At 51.0% G+C, this 15,941-nt stretch overlaps 1 long non-coding RNA gene across 2 annotated transcripts in view; it reads right to left on the bottom strand.

The window, feature by feature from the left end:
- Positions 1-12,183: 12,183 nt before the first annotated feature.
- Positions 12,184-15,941, bottom strand: part of LOC146855468 (uncharacterized) — a 68,928-nt gene continuing 65,170 nt past the window's right edge. For both annotated transcript variants that reach the window (XR_014980842.1, XR_014980843.1), the window contains exon 3: positions 12,184-12,538. This is a non-coding gene — a long non-coding RNA (uncharacterized LOC146855468). The remainder of the gene's footprint in view (positions 12,539-15,941) is intronic.

The raw sequence follows: 15,941 nt of genomic DNA, 5'->3' as shown, positions 1-15,941 counted from the left end.
GACTGACAGGAAGGAATAGTGGGGGATGCAAGTGAAGTGAGTGTATCCAAAAGCATGACTGGGCCTGTAGTCACAGATAATGCTCCCAATCCTGATTGGCCCATCAAGACCTCTCTGAAACATGCCCACATCACAGGGAGTTTAAAATGACTGACAGGAAGGAATAGTGGGGGATGCAAGTGAAGTGAGTGTATCCAAAAGCATGACTGGGCCTGTAGTCACAGATAATGCTCCCAATCCTGATTGGCCCATCAAGACCTCTCTGAAACATGCCCACATCACAGGGAGTTTAAAATGACTGACAAGATGGCTGACTCCTTCTGTGGGGAGCACAAGGCCTTGCTAGGGCATGTGCGCAAATCAGAAGCAGGACACCACTGCCTGACATCCTGAAAGACAACTTGCACGCCCTACAATGGAAGCATGTTTCATGGTGGGATGTCTGGCCGGGTGGGAAGGAGGACTGACATCCCTGACCATACTTACAAGCATGTGGAGACAGACACACCCCTCAATACAAACTCCACACAACTCACCGTGTAGAATGCATTGACGCACACCTTTGTGAAATATTAGCAAAAGATACACTGTACTGGGTGCTGCTGTGTGAAGCACAGGGGCTCTCTTTGGACTTATAGCCAAACAAACACCAGGATTTCACAGTCTGCCATCTTGCCACTGCTGTCACACCCCCTCACAGGGAAGCAGAGTCAAGAGGAAGGATATATGGGCATGCTGGGAAGGGGGGTGTAGCCAAGAGCATGATGGGAGTTGCAGTCACAGACATTCCCCACCCACCCACATGGCCCAGCAAGTTCACACTGACCCATGCTTGCCCCACAGGGAGTGGGAAGGGACTGACAAGATGCCTGACACTGGGCTCTGTTGTGGGGAGCACGAGGCCTTGCTGGGAAATGGGCAACAACAATATCAAACTCTGTCCGTGACAAGCTGAGAAAAAGCAGTGTACAGGCAGGCATCTGTTAGAAAAGTAGAAAGTGTCATGTTTGTGATCCATTGATGCATGTAGAAACATAACTCGCATTGTGGGTCTCTTCCAAACACAGGTGGTGCTGGGCACCCAGCACCAAATGATGAGGATTCCCAGTCCCAGACTCTGGCGGACGCTGAGCTCTCTGGTTTGACTCTGTCTCTCTCCTCTTCGGATGATGACGACCAACCTGGCCCCTCCGGTGTGAGTCATCATGCAGCCCCAGCAGTACCAACATCTGCACCCCCTGTACCCACGCTTCCAGCATCTGGAAACCGACAGGGCACCCCCGCCAACACGGACAGACCAAGGCCACTGAACACCCACAGCTCAGGGACACAGTACCCCCTGGAAGATACAGCAAACACCACCAGCAACACCACCCAAGGGATCCCAGTGTCACAAAGAAGTGCAGGGCTGCCATCACCTTCACCTCTGGGGTCAGTGCTGTAGGGTATGTCCGGCCAGGTAGCAGATGTGGTGCCAACTGCTCCACCAACTCTTCAATCACTGGCCTGGTGAAGCGGTACCGTCTGATGCAGTTGCGTTCCTGCATGGTCGCAAGGTCTGGAAACGGTCGATGGACAGCTGGTGCCCTGCAGTAGAGATGCACAAAGGAAGATTGTCTGTTCATCCACCCATGTGGCCATGACCAGGCTCAATATCACATGATAGATCATGACATTACACAATGTGTTGAGGTGTGTGCTGTTGGGCATGGACACATATGTCACCTACATGACCATCACCTCACATCTCAATTCCACATGTCCACATGAGTCCCATGTAGTGCAATGGCCAATCATCTGGCTGTGTCACCCGACCTATGTACTGCTGTGACGTTACAAACGCACACCACAGTGACAAGTGAGGCCTGATGTCTCACAGGCATCACAGATCTTTGCCATGCAGAAACCCAGGGTCCCTGTATTGCCACATCGACACTGGCATGGACATAGCGTATCACGTACACACCACAAGGCAAGCGTGAGTGTCACAGGTAGTGGCCACTGTTGTTCCTGCAGGCCCTACATGTACGTCTCCTAGACACACACACCATCAAGCTTGATGCATATACCACATGGATGTGGTGACTGTCACCCATTGGGCACATTTGATCAGACACATCTGAGACACAACATGCACACAGACTGTGGTTGCACATCAGTACTGTGGCTACAGGTCGCACTGTGATGTACATGCCATCACCCCCTGGACTCAGGGTGTATGGGACATGGCCCAAACATATCCAACATGAAACTGTGTCCGTGACCCGTGACTCATGCCCAATACTGTACAATTGCACATCATAGTGGTAATGTGCACAACACACAAAGGATTCTGCCCCCATGTACACGTGCACAGCCTGGGAGTGGCTGCACAAAAGTGCCACCCAACAAACCAAATGTGGCCCCCCAAAACACACAGGGAATGCAGCCTTACATGCCATGGGACACTGTGTGGCCAATGCTGTAGTGTGGTAGGTGTGCACATGTGTCCCTGGCTAGTAATTGTGTGTTGAATCCGTAGAATAGTCACATCAATGAGGTCCGACGCGGGTGACAATGCGTACGCATTGCACGGTTCATGACCGAGCCGTGCGTACGCTTTGTCATTGACTGCAATAAGGTCCGACGCGGGTGACAATGCGTACGCGTCGGGCAGGCATGGTCCAAGACAGGCGTACGCCTTGGCCATTGAATCATATGGAGACGGGTGCATGTATATTTTCAAAATACGCGTTGTACAGTCAGTTGACCGAGCCGGGTGCACCCATTGGCTCTGGACTGTCGTGGAGACGGATGAGAATTCAAAAATTGTACGAGTTGTGCACAAGGAATTCAGTTGGATGCCTACAACAATGTTGCAATTTCCAGTGTTTCATGAAGGTGAAGATTTGAACGATGCGGAAGGCGTGTACGAGTCGTACAATTCCGTGGATTGGCCAGATTTATAGAATGCAACCGTGTTGGACCTATCACTTGGGACACATGGCACAAATTCTGCCTCTGCAGTACAGATTTAAGGCTGGCTGGACCCCAGGGAGCTCACTTGCCTGCACTACATGCTACTGGACCACATCCCTGCTACCACTGCTGCTGTCACTGCATCCTCTGGCTCCTGCAATGGCACTTGCCTGCACTACATGCTACTGGACCACATCCCTACTACCACTGCTGTTGTCACTGCATCCTCTGGCTCATGCAATGGCACGTACTATGGAGAGGGCCCCAGCCTTCACTGAGGAGGAGAACCAGGCCCTGCTGGACGGGCTCCTTCTACAGTACAGCAAGCTCTATGGGAAACTAGGGGAGCAGGTGAGTGTGCAGTCCACTGCCTTCCTAATTATGCATTTTGTCTGACTAGCAGTGTGTACACCTGTGGCAAGCATTCTCACGGACTACTTTCATCATGTAATGTACAGGTGTCCTGCTGCTAAAGTGCATTAGTGCAAGCTTAAACTACCCAGGCATTGTTAACATGTGAGACATGCAGGTGATTTGTCCTTCCCCCATGGTTGCACTACCCGTGTGACTCATTTCCCTTTGTGATGATGACATGTATATCCAAATGTGTGCAGCACAAATCTGGGGCATGTGTGTTAATGTACGTTTAACTTAGTCATCCTCACAGGTTGATGCCCACTAGAAGCAGGAGATATGGCTGACCATCGCCCGGGCTCTTCGTTTGGTGGGGGTCTACAAGCGCCGGATCCGCAACTGCCAGAAGAGGTGGCAGAACCTTCGGACTGGACCCGGAGGATAGCTAGAGTCCAGCTGAAGCTATCACCTCCGCGCCGGAAGGGCAGACACCAGACCCTAACCCCCCCACATGCTCCGGATCCTGGCGGTGGTCTTCCCGGACCTGGATAGGCAGCTGAAGGCCAGAAAGCAGCAGGAAGAGGGCAAGTCCATGCCTAATCTGTGTACTATGTCTGACATGCTAATTGCCGTCTTTTGGCCTGGTCACACTACACACTACATTACGTAGGTCTTGTAGTCCAATACTCAGGTCCCTCAATTGTGTGATGCACCCTCCTCATCTGTTTCACAGGTGTGGCCCCTACAGTCTGTTGCTTGTCTCACTAGGGCACTGTGTCCCTGCAGTCAGCTATGCTTCATCTACCGGACAGCATCTGTTCCCGTGACTCTGTTGTGTGTTTCATGGGTGGGTCAATTGTTTGCCCAATGCCTGAGATCTGACATGTGATCTGTGTGTGCCCTCGAGATGTGTTCCAATTGCTGGTCTGACTCGCCACATGTGGCTGGGGTATTCCAAACTAACCCATGCAGAAAGGCACTCCAATTTTGGGGCCTCAGGAGTATGTGTAATAAGTATGTCACACTTGCTTAGCCACCTGACTACTGTCCAGGGCCAAACACTGTTTCATGTAGACCTGGCCAGTCATGCCTCCTCAAGGGCATTTAGAAACACTCTGTAATCCCACTCCTATGTATGATATTACAGGTTGTGCTTAGTGACATGTGCCCACAGGTGTCTGCATCATTAGGGTGTGGCTTGTTGTTACGTACAACTGGGGTGTCCATGATCCAGAGGGTCAGCTGGACATCTGAGATGTGACTGTGAGTGACAAGACCTGTGTGACATATAGGTGTGTGACCATCTGACAGCGCACAATGGTGTATGCAACTGTGACCATCATGCAGCTGTGTTATGTGCATGGCAGACTGTGATGTGTTAATGTGCAGGGAGTTGTGTTTGCAGAGACTCATATGTCTGATTTGCATGATATGGGTTCTTCTGGGTCCTGTATATGTTGTTGGCAGGGGATGGCCAAGTGCGCCGGTCATCTGCAGAGGTACCTTTACCCCTGAGCTAGGATTGTGAGTCAGTGCATATTGTTGTTGTCTGGATGCCCTGCCCCTGTGACAGGAAACAGTGGTGACTGGCTTTCAGGGCATGCCAGAGCCATGGCATTTAACTTCCCATGGGTGATCCTGCATTGTGAAGAAGTGTGCACCATGCACCCCATTGTGGCATTGCACATCAGGACATGAGATCATAGTGTGTGTTGCTGGCATGCATCACAAGCATGTGAAATGAGTCTCTGCCCATCCCTTCATCCGGACACCTGTACTGAGTCAGTAGCAAGAGATGTGCTGTGTGTATAGTGACATACTCCTACATGTTCACTTGCATGTCCAACAAATGTGTAGGTGGTGTATGTGGGCACATTGAGGTATTAGCATCCAACATGCAACAGACATATGTGTGCAAGCCAAGGAGGGATATGTGTGCCATGGTTGATGTTGGTGTTGAGAATGACAATTGGCTCATTCTAAACAGTGTTGGCACTTTGAGTTGTGTTCAGCTGATGAAGCCCTGTGATGTGATGTACTCACTGTGGTGTGTGCAGTCAGTGCAGGTGACTGATGTTGTTCTCTTTCTTCCTATTCCTATCCAGATACAACAACGCCCACAGGAGGGGACAGCTCCATGGACCAGGAGGAGCCACAGAGCCTAACAGGAACAGAAGGAGAGCAGTGGGGGGACCCAGTGGCACGAAGGGCGAGGGGAGCCACACAGAGGAGTCGGCGGCACCATCACCCCCAGCTGAGGGCCACAGCAGCTCTGAGGATAACTCCCTTGTGGAGGCGGGTGTCAGCAGCCACCAAACCCCAGCGAGTGAGGCTGTCCCCGCCACCGCCACCACCACCACCACCACCACCAACACCACCATCACCACCCTCCCATCGACTCCCATCCCAGAGGTCCCTGTAGGCTCCCGTGTTCGTGAGCATGTCTTCTTTGTGCCAGGCACCGCACCCCCTGCCCCTGTGTCCCCTGCTGCCCTGAGTGAGGAGTCTGTGGACTTACTTAGACAGATCCATGTAGGGCAGACGTTGATGCTGAAGGTCCTCCATGGACACACAAGTCTGTTGACGCAACTGGTGTCGTTCATGGAGGGCATTTCATCAGGCATGTCTGCCCTACAGAGGACCAATCAGTCCATGGCCTCCTCCCTGACGGCAGCAGTGTCCCTCCTCCAACAGTCCCGCACCCCTCCTACCTCTGCACCACCCACGATTCCTAGCAGTCTACCTGTCCCAAGCACACAAACACCCAAACCAAGGGCTAGACGTGCACACAAGCAAGCGCAGGGACTGATACCTCACTCATAGGGGTTGGTTAGCAGACACACACACAGTCATCCACAACCACTCCGCAGTCCTCCGAAACCTCTCCCTCCCAGCCCCCTTCCCTTGCCTCACCTGCAACCCCATCTCCCCAGAAGCTCTTCCTCTGTGACCTTGGAAGTCCCCACACACAGAGGGGAGTGCCCCTCACACCCAGACACCCTTCCCCAGGTGCAATCAGACTGAGACACCCACCCGCAAGTCCCCCTGGAGCCGGAAGAGCAAGACCCCTCCACCACCACGCAGCTCCAAGGCAAAGTCTCCGTCCTCCATCCCCCAGGCCACCACTCTAGAGGTTCCCCCGCCACTCCCTGCCCCAGGTTCCCCCACCCACAGATGCACCATCCCCAGAATGCTAAGGCCCTCCATCCCCCCAACACTTGCTCCTCCACCACACCTGGTCAGACAGTTAGTGCCACTGATGTGGGGACCGTGTTCTCCCCCCCTGTCCTGCCGACCTCACCTGCACCCCATTCCGCTCCCATGGATGTAGGCAATGCAGTGAAGTTCACGACCACCCCATCTGACTTGGGCACTGCAGTGGGGACCTAATCCACTCCATCTGACCTGCCCACTGGAGTTGTGCCGGCACCCACACCATCTGACTTGTGCCCCACAGTTGTGACTGCACCCACCACTTCAGTCAGCTCCACTGCAGTTGCACGTGTCTCACCTGCACCACAACCTCTTCACTGCCTCCTTCTGCTGTGCCCTGATCCTGTCCCTGCAGTGCCTGGCCTGCCCCCATATATGCCCCTCCGAGGGGATGACCCCAGTCCTTAGCAGTGCAGGCAAGCAACGTGTGACAGTTGTCACTCTAGTTCACTGCTTGGCATTTGGACATGGACTGGCCATTGGCCTTTTGTTTGTACAGACGTTTAACTGTTAATATGCTGAATGTGTCACTCGAGTTCACTCCTTGGCATTTGGACATGGACTGGCCATTAGTCTTTTGTCTGAACAGACGTTCAACTTTTAATATGCTGAATAAAGCTTTTTTCTTTATCCCTGTGAACTTGATTTAGCTGTACATTATGTTGATGTTGTTTAACATGCCCTTGCACCTGTAATGCTTGGTTTCCAATGTTGAATACCGATGTGTTGATGTGAGGTACTCCATGTGGTCCATGAGAGATGTATCCTATTCTGGTGGGTATCCATGTCATCCTTTGCAGCTACCTGGGTGTGTCATGATCAACTATTTGTGGACATCTCTGTGAACATTTAATTTGCATGGTCACATCTCTGGCTTGCACCCATGCACATATGATGTGCTTCCCATTGTCCAATTTGTCAATTTCACAGACTTTGTGCGCATCACCACTGGACCTACAGGTGTGGGCATCATTGGTATAGGAGCAACTGGGTCTTCTGTGCAACTTGCTAGATATATGTTTTGAGTATGTGCAGATGACTTAGGGGAGACTCACGTACCCAGGCTGTTGTGACCAGAGCCTTCATTGTGTGGTAACTGATGGCTGACTGACCACGTATTCTGCTGACATGAGTGAGACGTGCTGTGAATGTTTGGCACAGCTGGTCTTCCACAGGAGTTGGGTCCCCTCAAGTAAGTGTGTTGTCCCGTGACATAGCCTGGGCCCATGGTGTGTGTTGTATGAGCATGTGTGTGTGTGTCCACATCCCTTTTCATACACAGGCGGTGTTCCCTTGATATGTTCCTGTTGTCGATGCTTGCTGAGTGATACTGGGTTCATCCCACTACTTTGCCATGGGTACCAGATGTGTGGGTACATGACACACTACTGTTAATTGGTGTATCATCATTGGAATTTGTCAGTTCTGAGTGGTGATGATGTTGTCAGACACAGATGGGACACAGTCAGGGCTCCCCGAGGCACTTGTTTATTTGCAATATTATGTAGTTGTCCCTAGGTGGTATCTTTCAGTGATTGAGACATGTGTATGTGTGTGTGACTGCTCCCACTTGTCGGGTTCATGGCTGCCATGTTGGCAGGTGTCAGCATGTGTGCCTTGTGGTTCTCCTTGGCTTCTGCATTGTCCTGGGACTGTGGGAGGTATTCTGAAGGTTACATGTGCTTTGACGACATGGCCATGTACCGCATACTGTGAAGTATGTCTGTCATTCCCCAGGGTTGCAAACTGTCCTTGTGTGATGAGTATGTGCACCTTAGTTCCTCCCAACATTCCTGTGTTTGTCATGGGTGCATGTGCAATGTCACCTGTCCATGTGGGCTTCACAGATGCACATTGTTGCAGTTCAGGGTGTGTGGTGTTGAGGGTGGATGTAAATGTTTGTATGGATGGTCCCCTAGCTCCCGTTTGTCCATGGATGAGGGGCCATGCTGAGTGATTAGTGTTTGTGTATGTGTGATGTACGTTTGTGGAACAGGACACATGTCTGGGTTTCCCACTTAGTGCGACATCTGCCTTTGTCATCACAGTTGAGGTGTCATGCATGCTTGTGTCACACCAATGTCCGGTCACTGGGGGTAGTGCTGTTGTGTGTCAGTCTCTTGCTGTGTTAGTTGGTGTTCATTACAGCTTGTGTCACATGTGTCTGTTGTGCAGCCCACTAAGGGTGTCCCAATGATGGTTTACTTTTGTATGGCACTGTGTCCACATCTGTCACTGTGGTTCAACCCCCCTCATGTGTTGTGTAATTGTCTGGGGATACTGAGACACACACACACATGTTGTGTCAGATGTGCAGTGTGAGGTTGCCTGTTTGTGATTGTGCATCTGCATCAGTGCATTGGTATTGCTGTTGTGGGGCATTGTCTGGATGCGGTTTCTGTGATTTACCCTGCTGTCCCTGTGAGTCATATCACATCATTGTGCACATTCATCCTGGTTGTTAGGTGCCATTGCTGGCATGGAATGGGAGTTTGTGAGCTGCCACCTACAGTCTACACAGGTTTTTTTGATTAGTGTGTCTATTTTCGAGATGTGTGTGTGCTTTGTGATGGTCACTTCTGCTCTTGTGTCATTGTACACTGTATGCATTGTCAGCCCCCATGTGTGGTGCCTGTCTGCACATGTCCGAGAGTGTTATGTTTTCACAGAACTGTTAGCCTCACCACATCTCTGTGGGAATGGGACACAACCACTACTTCGCCCCAGAAGTGTTTAATGTGTTGGGAGCAGGGATCATACATGCTGTTTGGCATTTGCAGCTTTGACCATGATGACACTTACCTTTTGGTCACTGTGATGATGGGGAGTTTACACCCCATCACCCCACAATGCTCGACATTTTCTGCAGTTTGGAAGCCCACACTTAACTTTTGTTCTACACAATGAGGGGGTGTTATTTTTACATTGACACAGTGCTATAGTGATGCTTGCCTTGTGTAGGCCACACTCATTTTTGGGTCACACATGTGCTGTTAGTTCCATTGTATGTTCGAAGTCATATTCACTGTTGGGGGCATTTGTCACAGACTACACACTGTTGTCATGATGTTAGGGGGGATGTATTTTGCTGACATACCTAATGTTGGAGTATGATGGATGTGAGGTGCATTACCCATCCGAGGGGTGGGGGTGGCAAGGGTGATAGGCAACAGGTCCCCTATGAGTGGGGGTGGCAGGGGTGATGGGCAACAGGTTCCCTATGAGTGGGGGTGGCAGGGGTGATGGGCAACAGGTCCCCTATGAGTGGGGGTGGCATTAGTGCTGGGCAACAGGTCCCCTATGAGTGGGGGTGACAGGGGTGATGGGCACCAGGTCCCCTATGAGTGGGGGTGGCAGGGGTGATGGGCAACATAAGCCCTATGAGTGGGGGTGGCATTAGTGCTGGGCAACAGGTCCCCTATGAGTGGGGGTGGCAGGGGTGATGGGCAACATAAGCCCTATGAGTGGGGGTGGCAGTAGTGATGGGCAACAGGTCCCCTATAGGTGGGGGTGGAAGTAGTGATGGGCAACAGATGCCCTATGGCTGGGGGTGGCAGGGGTGATGGGCAACATGAGCCCTATGAGTGGGGGTGGCAGTAGTGATGGGCAACATGAGCCCTATGAGTGGGGGTGGCAGTAGTGATGGGCAACATATGCCCTGTGGCTGGGGGTGGCGGGGTGATGGGCAACATAAGCCCTATGAGTGGGGGTGGCAGTAGTGATGGGCAACAGGTCCCCTATAGGTGGGGGTGGAAGTAGTGATGGGCAACATATGCCCTATGGCTGGGGGTGGCAGGGGTGATGGGCAACATAAGCCCTATGAGTGGGGGAGGCAGTAGTGATGGGCAACAGGTCCCCTATGGGTGGGGGTGGCAGTAGTGATGGGCAACATATGCCCTATGGCTGGGGGTGGCAGGGGTGATGGGTAACATATGCCCTGTGGCTGGGGGTGGCACGGGTGATGGGCACCAGGTCCCCTATGGATGGGGTGGCAGTAGTGATGGGCAACATATGCTCTGTGGCTGGGGGTGGCAGGGGTGATGGGCAACATAAGCCCTATGAGTGGGGGTGGCAGTAGTGATGGGCAACAGGTCCCCTATAGGTGGGGGTGAAAGTAGTGATGGGCAACATATGCCCTATGGCTGGGGGTGGCAGGGGTGATGGGCAACATAAGCCCTATGAGTGGGGGTGGCAGTAGTGATGGGCAACAGGTCCCCTATGGGTGGGGGTGGCAGTAGTGATGGGCGCCAGGTCCCCTATGGGTGGGGGTGGCAGAAGTGATGGGCAACAGGTCACCTATGAGTGGGGGTGGCAGGGGTGATGGGCAACATAAGCCCTATGGGTGGGGGTGGTAGTGGTGCTGGCCATACAACCCCTATGGTGGCCTGTTGTTAGTGGCCAGGATGTGGATCCCTTGTGTGTGTGTGTGTGTGTGCCATTTTGCGGGTATGTGTCGTTTGTTCGTGTGGTAGGTATCTGACTTACTGCCTGCACCGTCGGCGTCGGTTGCTGAGCCGGTCATAGATGTAGAGTACTGGTATGACCTGGGATTCATGATGTGTTTGTGTCATACACGCTGCTTGTTGCTCCGTCTCGTACCCGCTGCAAGCTGGTCCGTCTCGTAGCCATGGATTGAGATGTGGCGCGAATCGTAGCGGATATGCTTGTTTTTACGGATGCTGTGACGTGCCGTATGTGGCGACCCGTCTGGCGCGTAGGAAGTACGCATCGTACTTGTCAGTCTGGAATCTGCTATGGATACTGCTTCCGGCTGACTCGGTTCGGAGTTACGGCTCGGACGGAAAATGGAGCTTATATCACAGCTTACGTGTCGGTCGTGTTTTTGGCAGTTGTGCACATCATACTTCCTCTACAGGACAGACCAGCTACGGGTACGTGTCGGTCGCACGGTAAGGCTACGGACAGCTCTCGGAGGGCTGTCCGACCCTGCATCGGAATCGGCCCCAATGTGTAGGTCCACATACAGACACTGCAGTGAAAGACACCATGATGCTGCCATGTTGGCATAAACTGAGCTCTCATTCCAGTTCCTTACGTCACATATGTGACTATCTGCACCTGCCCAAGTACCATCTGTAGTACCCCATCATGCTTAAGCAGCCAAGGCTAACCTAACACACATTTCAAACAACTCGAGCAATGAACAAATACTTTGGAAAAAAACAATTAAATATGCCGTTGAAGGAATTATGTGGCACGAGTTTTAAATGAGTTAATTTATGTGATCAAGCTTGGACATCAAGCTTGGACATGTTTATGTGAATTGCTCAGTTTATACACACTTGTTAGTGTTAGCAAATATGAAGACTTGTTATATCTGATGTATGTGACATTTCTTTTAATGAATGTGGTGTGTGTAAATCTGCATGTCTGTGTAGTATATGCATGTTTCTGCATTTGCTGTGTTTGAGTTAGCAGGCTTATGGGTGTGTTGGACAGTGTCTTTTTACCCTACATTAAAGCACGCACTAAAACAGAAAGGAGCATATTTTAAGTTCTCACCTGAGACAGTGCATGTGCTGTAGCTTGCAAGATATTTTGTTATTTAAAAAAAAAAAAACAATAAAGGGCTTAGAGTCCATCCTTTGCTCACCAGAGTTTGGCTTCATCGTCACTTTTATTTGTTGATTCCTTATAAGCCGTTGTATGCTGGATTCGCTTTCTCTTCGTTTGGTTCTCCGTTTCTTGGTTGAGCCTAGAGTCAGTACGCATGCGCTGCTCTGCGAGACTTGCTGTACTGGAGTATGGAATAGAAGCCCTGCCCACTCTCTGCCCATATTTGTCATTGGCTTCTGTCTTTGTCCTTCCAAAAGGCAGGCTTCTGATTCAGTAATTGGCTTGTTAGTCCCTCCTTAGTACCGGCTTGTCTTCATTTGTAACCGCTCACTGCTACTGGCCCTTTTACTTCTGTTGTTACACAGTACGTGTTATTTAGTCTGTATGCACTATTTTCGTTATTGAGGTTTTCCTACTGCAGGCACGACATGCTTTCCTACAAGTCAAGTCAGGTCAAAGTAATGTTTAGTTAGACCATTGGTCTTAAAACAGTGCAAAAATATATTGATTTATATACAACTCTAATATCATAAATAATTTCACTAACAGTTTTCGTTAAAACAGTGATATTTAAAAAACCAAGTATAAACATAACACCATTGCCATATTTCATAAATAATTAAAATTAGAGGCATAACACTTCATTACACCCACTCAGTAAAAATGTAGACTTCCAGCAGGAGTTATCCCATCTGAAAATAGAGAAAGTCAGACCAAAGACCTACTCCACTGACATTATACTTCATTTCACACTATGGCTTCACATTATTAGTTATCCAAGTACATGATTCATTTTATTTCTCCAAGTGAAAGCTTTTTACTGCAGTCATGTACCTTCCAATAGCTATTGCAATATCCAAAAAGCACTTATCAACAAGGAGTTCTATGGCTTGGGCACGGGACTTAATTCCGTATTTTAAAAAGATTGGGCGTAGGATACGTTTCCCCAAGGTTAGCACTTTTAAGCAGTCCACTAATATGTGCAAAATTTCAAATTATATACCTAATTGGCAAGTACATTTCCCATCACGATGGATCATTTGCCTTTTTATTCTCTCGTTTATTACCCATGGCTTAATACCAATGCTCAATTATTCACACCTGTCCTGCAACATTCAGCGCGCCATGCACGATTTCATTTTCCAAGCAGCCCGTCTGTTTTTTAACCAGTGTAGCTCACCTAACTCGATCTTGACTGCATGCAACATAACATATTTATTTCAAAGCAGCACAAGTAGTATTGCCGTGGGAATGAGCAGCGATGAGCACACTGCATGTTCACTTTTGTTGCATTTATGTTAGGCTTGTCTCCCTGTGCCGTGTTTGCCCGGCCCCACCACCCCCTCCACTTCAGCCGCTGCCCTAAATCACCAAGTCGCTATGTATAATCTCTGAGTTACTATTATTCAGCCGCGGTGCGTCCATTGGGGCGTAGGGGCGTAGCCCCACCAGCCCTGGACCCGCGTTAAAGAATTCAATTAAAATAAATGTTTTAAACTCGAAATAATTACCATTTAATTACTTACCATTTACACGGCGCCGGGCAGCACCCGACTTTATCGGGAGTGTGCAGGGGGGGGCGGGCCGGGCTGGCTGGTGTGTTTAAAAAAAGTTTTTATCCCCGCATGTATGCTTCGGGCAGCAACTTGCCCGAGCATGCGCACCCAGGCCGGCCCCATTAGCTAGTAGGGGGGGGGGGGTGCAGGACCTGCTGGCGGCAGCACTGGCAGCAAAAGGGCGACAGGGCGAGGAGTCACTGTGCCCTCCAAGCCAATCCTGGTGCTGCATGCAGCGCCACTGCGCCAGGATTGGCCGGTCACCGCAGGGGCGGGCAATCCATATTGGATGCCGAGCGCGTGACGTAAGTAACGGTCGGGTTCACTTCACTCTGTCTCGACTGACTCGTGCGCGTCGCTGCCTGAGCCCAGCCTCGTGGTCGTGAGGGACGGTGTGTGTGTGGCTACTGCTTGCGCAGGACCTTCATTAGTTCCCCTATAGGTAAGGTAAGATACAAGTATTTATGGGAGAGAGTGAAAATGAGCCGTGAGGGGTGCTGTCCGGATGATAGAAGTATGAGGCGGTGAAGGCAGGTTGGTTATAGGCCTGTGAAGGGACGGTGGCATGGGTGAGAGCCTGAGGTCTGCCAAGGGGGTGAAGCCGGGATGAGAGGCCTAACGGGGGGTGAAAGCAGGGTGGGCTCCGGCCGCGAGGGCTGGGTGAGAGTCGTGTGAGGTGGAGATCTGGTAAATCACAGAGCCCATATTACACGATGAATCCTAAAGCTAATCCCACTGGAGGCCGCAGAGAGGTACGGCCCTCTCCAACTGTCCCTCCACAGTCCTGCGGCACCTGTCCTTCCACAAGCCTCCCGCAAGGTTTGCTCCACAGTTCTCCTGCAACTGTCCCGCCCCAGCCCCTCTGTCACTGTCCCTCCGATGTCCTGTTGTGACTGTCCGCTTCTATGCTTCTGCGGACCGTCCCTCCTCAGTCAGCTCTCTTTCACTGCCGTTCCTCAGTGGTCCCGTAACGGGGACTCGTGTGCCCTCCTGCGACTATCCCTTCTTGGCCCTTCCATGAGTGTCACTTCTCACCCTGCGTATGACTTGATGTGGATGTCACTCACTCTTCAGTGCAGATGTCAGTGGTACATTACCGAGTCTCCTGCGCCCGAATCTACTCACAGTTCAGACATCGATCTCAGCCCCCCCCCGCCCCCTCCATTCTTAGCAGGCCACAGGTTTACGGGCATCTCTGCGACCCCAAAGCCCTGTGACCTCGACCACATGCCGCCACTCGTGTGATCTTCGGTATATCTGGGCCAGTATTTACAGTAGGCGCTGTGTACATCAGGCACACCTGAGCATAGGTTTCTCGCAGCCCTGCCAAGTCTTCTAGGTCCATCCATGATGTGCTGCTCCAGTCCACTTTTTTTCCTTGATTTCCGGGACTTGTGGTCTTGTTTATTTCTTTATATAGCAGGACTACATGTCCCATAATTCAGAGGAAAAAACTGGACTGTAACAGCACATCACACAATGACCTCGAGAAATTGGCAGCTATGGCTAAAGCTCATAGGAAAAGTAGAAGCATCCCAGAGCGACACACAGTAAAGATTGTTCTAGAAACTCTTAGCAGTGAGCCCCGTTACGAGCCTGGTGATGAATTAGACCTCCTACTGTGAATGGGTACCCTTCCCGAGGCGAGACCCACCTATAAGCAGAGACTCAACAACTGCTCCTGGGTGTGATTGGTTGAAGAGCGGCACAAATAAAGCGGCACAAATTCAGCTATATTGTTAAAGTTAATAAATACTAGCGTATGACACCCCTGTGTGAGTATCATCGCACGTGCTTGTACGAATGTGAGTGTGCAAGCGAGTTGTGACAATCAGCCTTAGCTCGGCTCCGCGCCTTCCCAGCAGCACCTCCAGAATCCTGTGGCTGGAGCACCTGTGACGTGCCAGGCCCTCCACTGTGAAGTCACGAGGACCACGCTAAGTGCAGAGGGGAGGGCTCCGCAGCAGCAGAGACAAAGAGAGGCCACTGAGGGGGGAGAAGGTCGGGTAGGATGGGATCGTCTTTGAGGTTCATCGCAGAATCATTCTGTGAATAAATACGTTTTTTTTTTTTAGGAAACTGAATTAAAACCGTGTCTCGACCACCCCCCCTACACTGCAACACCTGTCATCACCCATACACCGGTGATGCATGATGACACGTCAGTAAAACAATGACGTTTTGCAAGTTCTATGTGTGCTAATGCAGCACACTTAGAAGTTGAAAAACACCATTTCTGATTGTTTACATGCAGGAAGGGTTACTTCCTGCACATAAACAATC

This window comes from Triturus cristatus, chromosome 4_1, assembly GCF_964204655.1.
Source record: "Triturus cristatus chromosome 4_1, aTriCri1.1, whole genome shotgun sequence".
Classification (NCBI taxonomy): domain Eukaryota; kingdom Metazoa; phylum Chordata; class Amphibia; order Caudata; family Salamandridae; genus Triturus; species Triturus cristatus.
The sequence above is the reverse complement of the archived record's forward strand: the minus strand, read 5'-3'. Positions and strand labels throughout refer to the sequence as shown.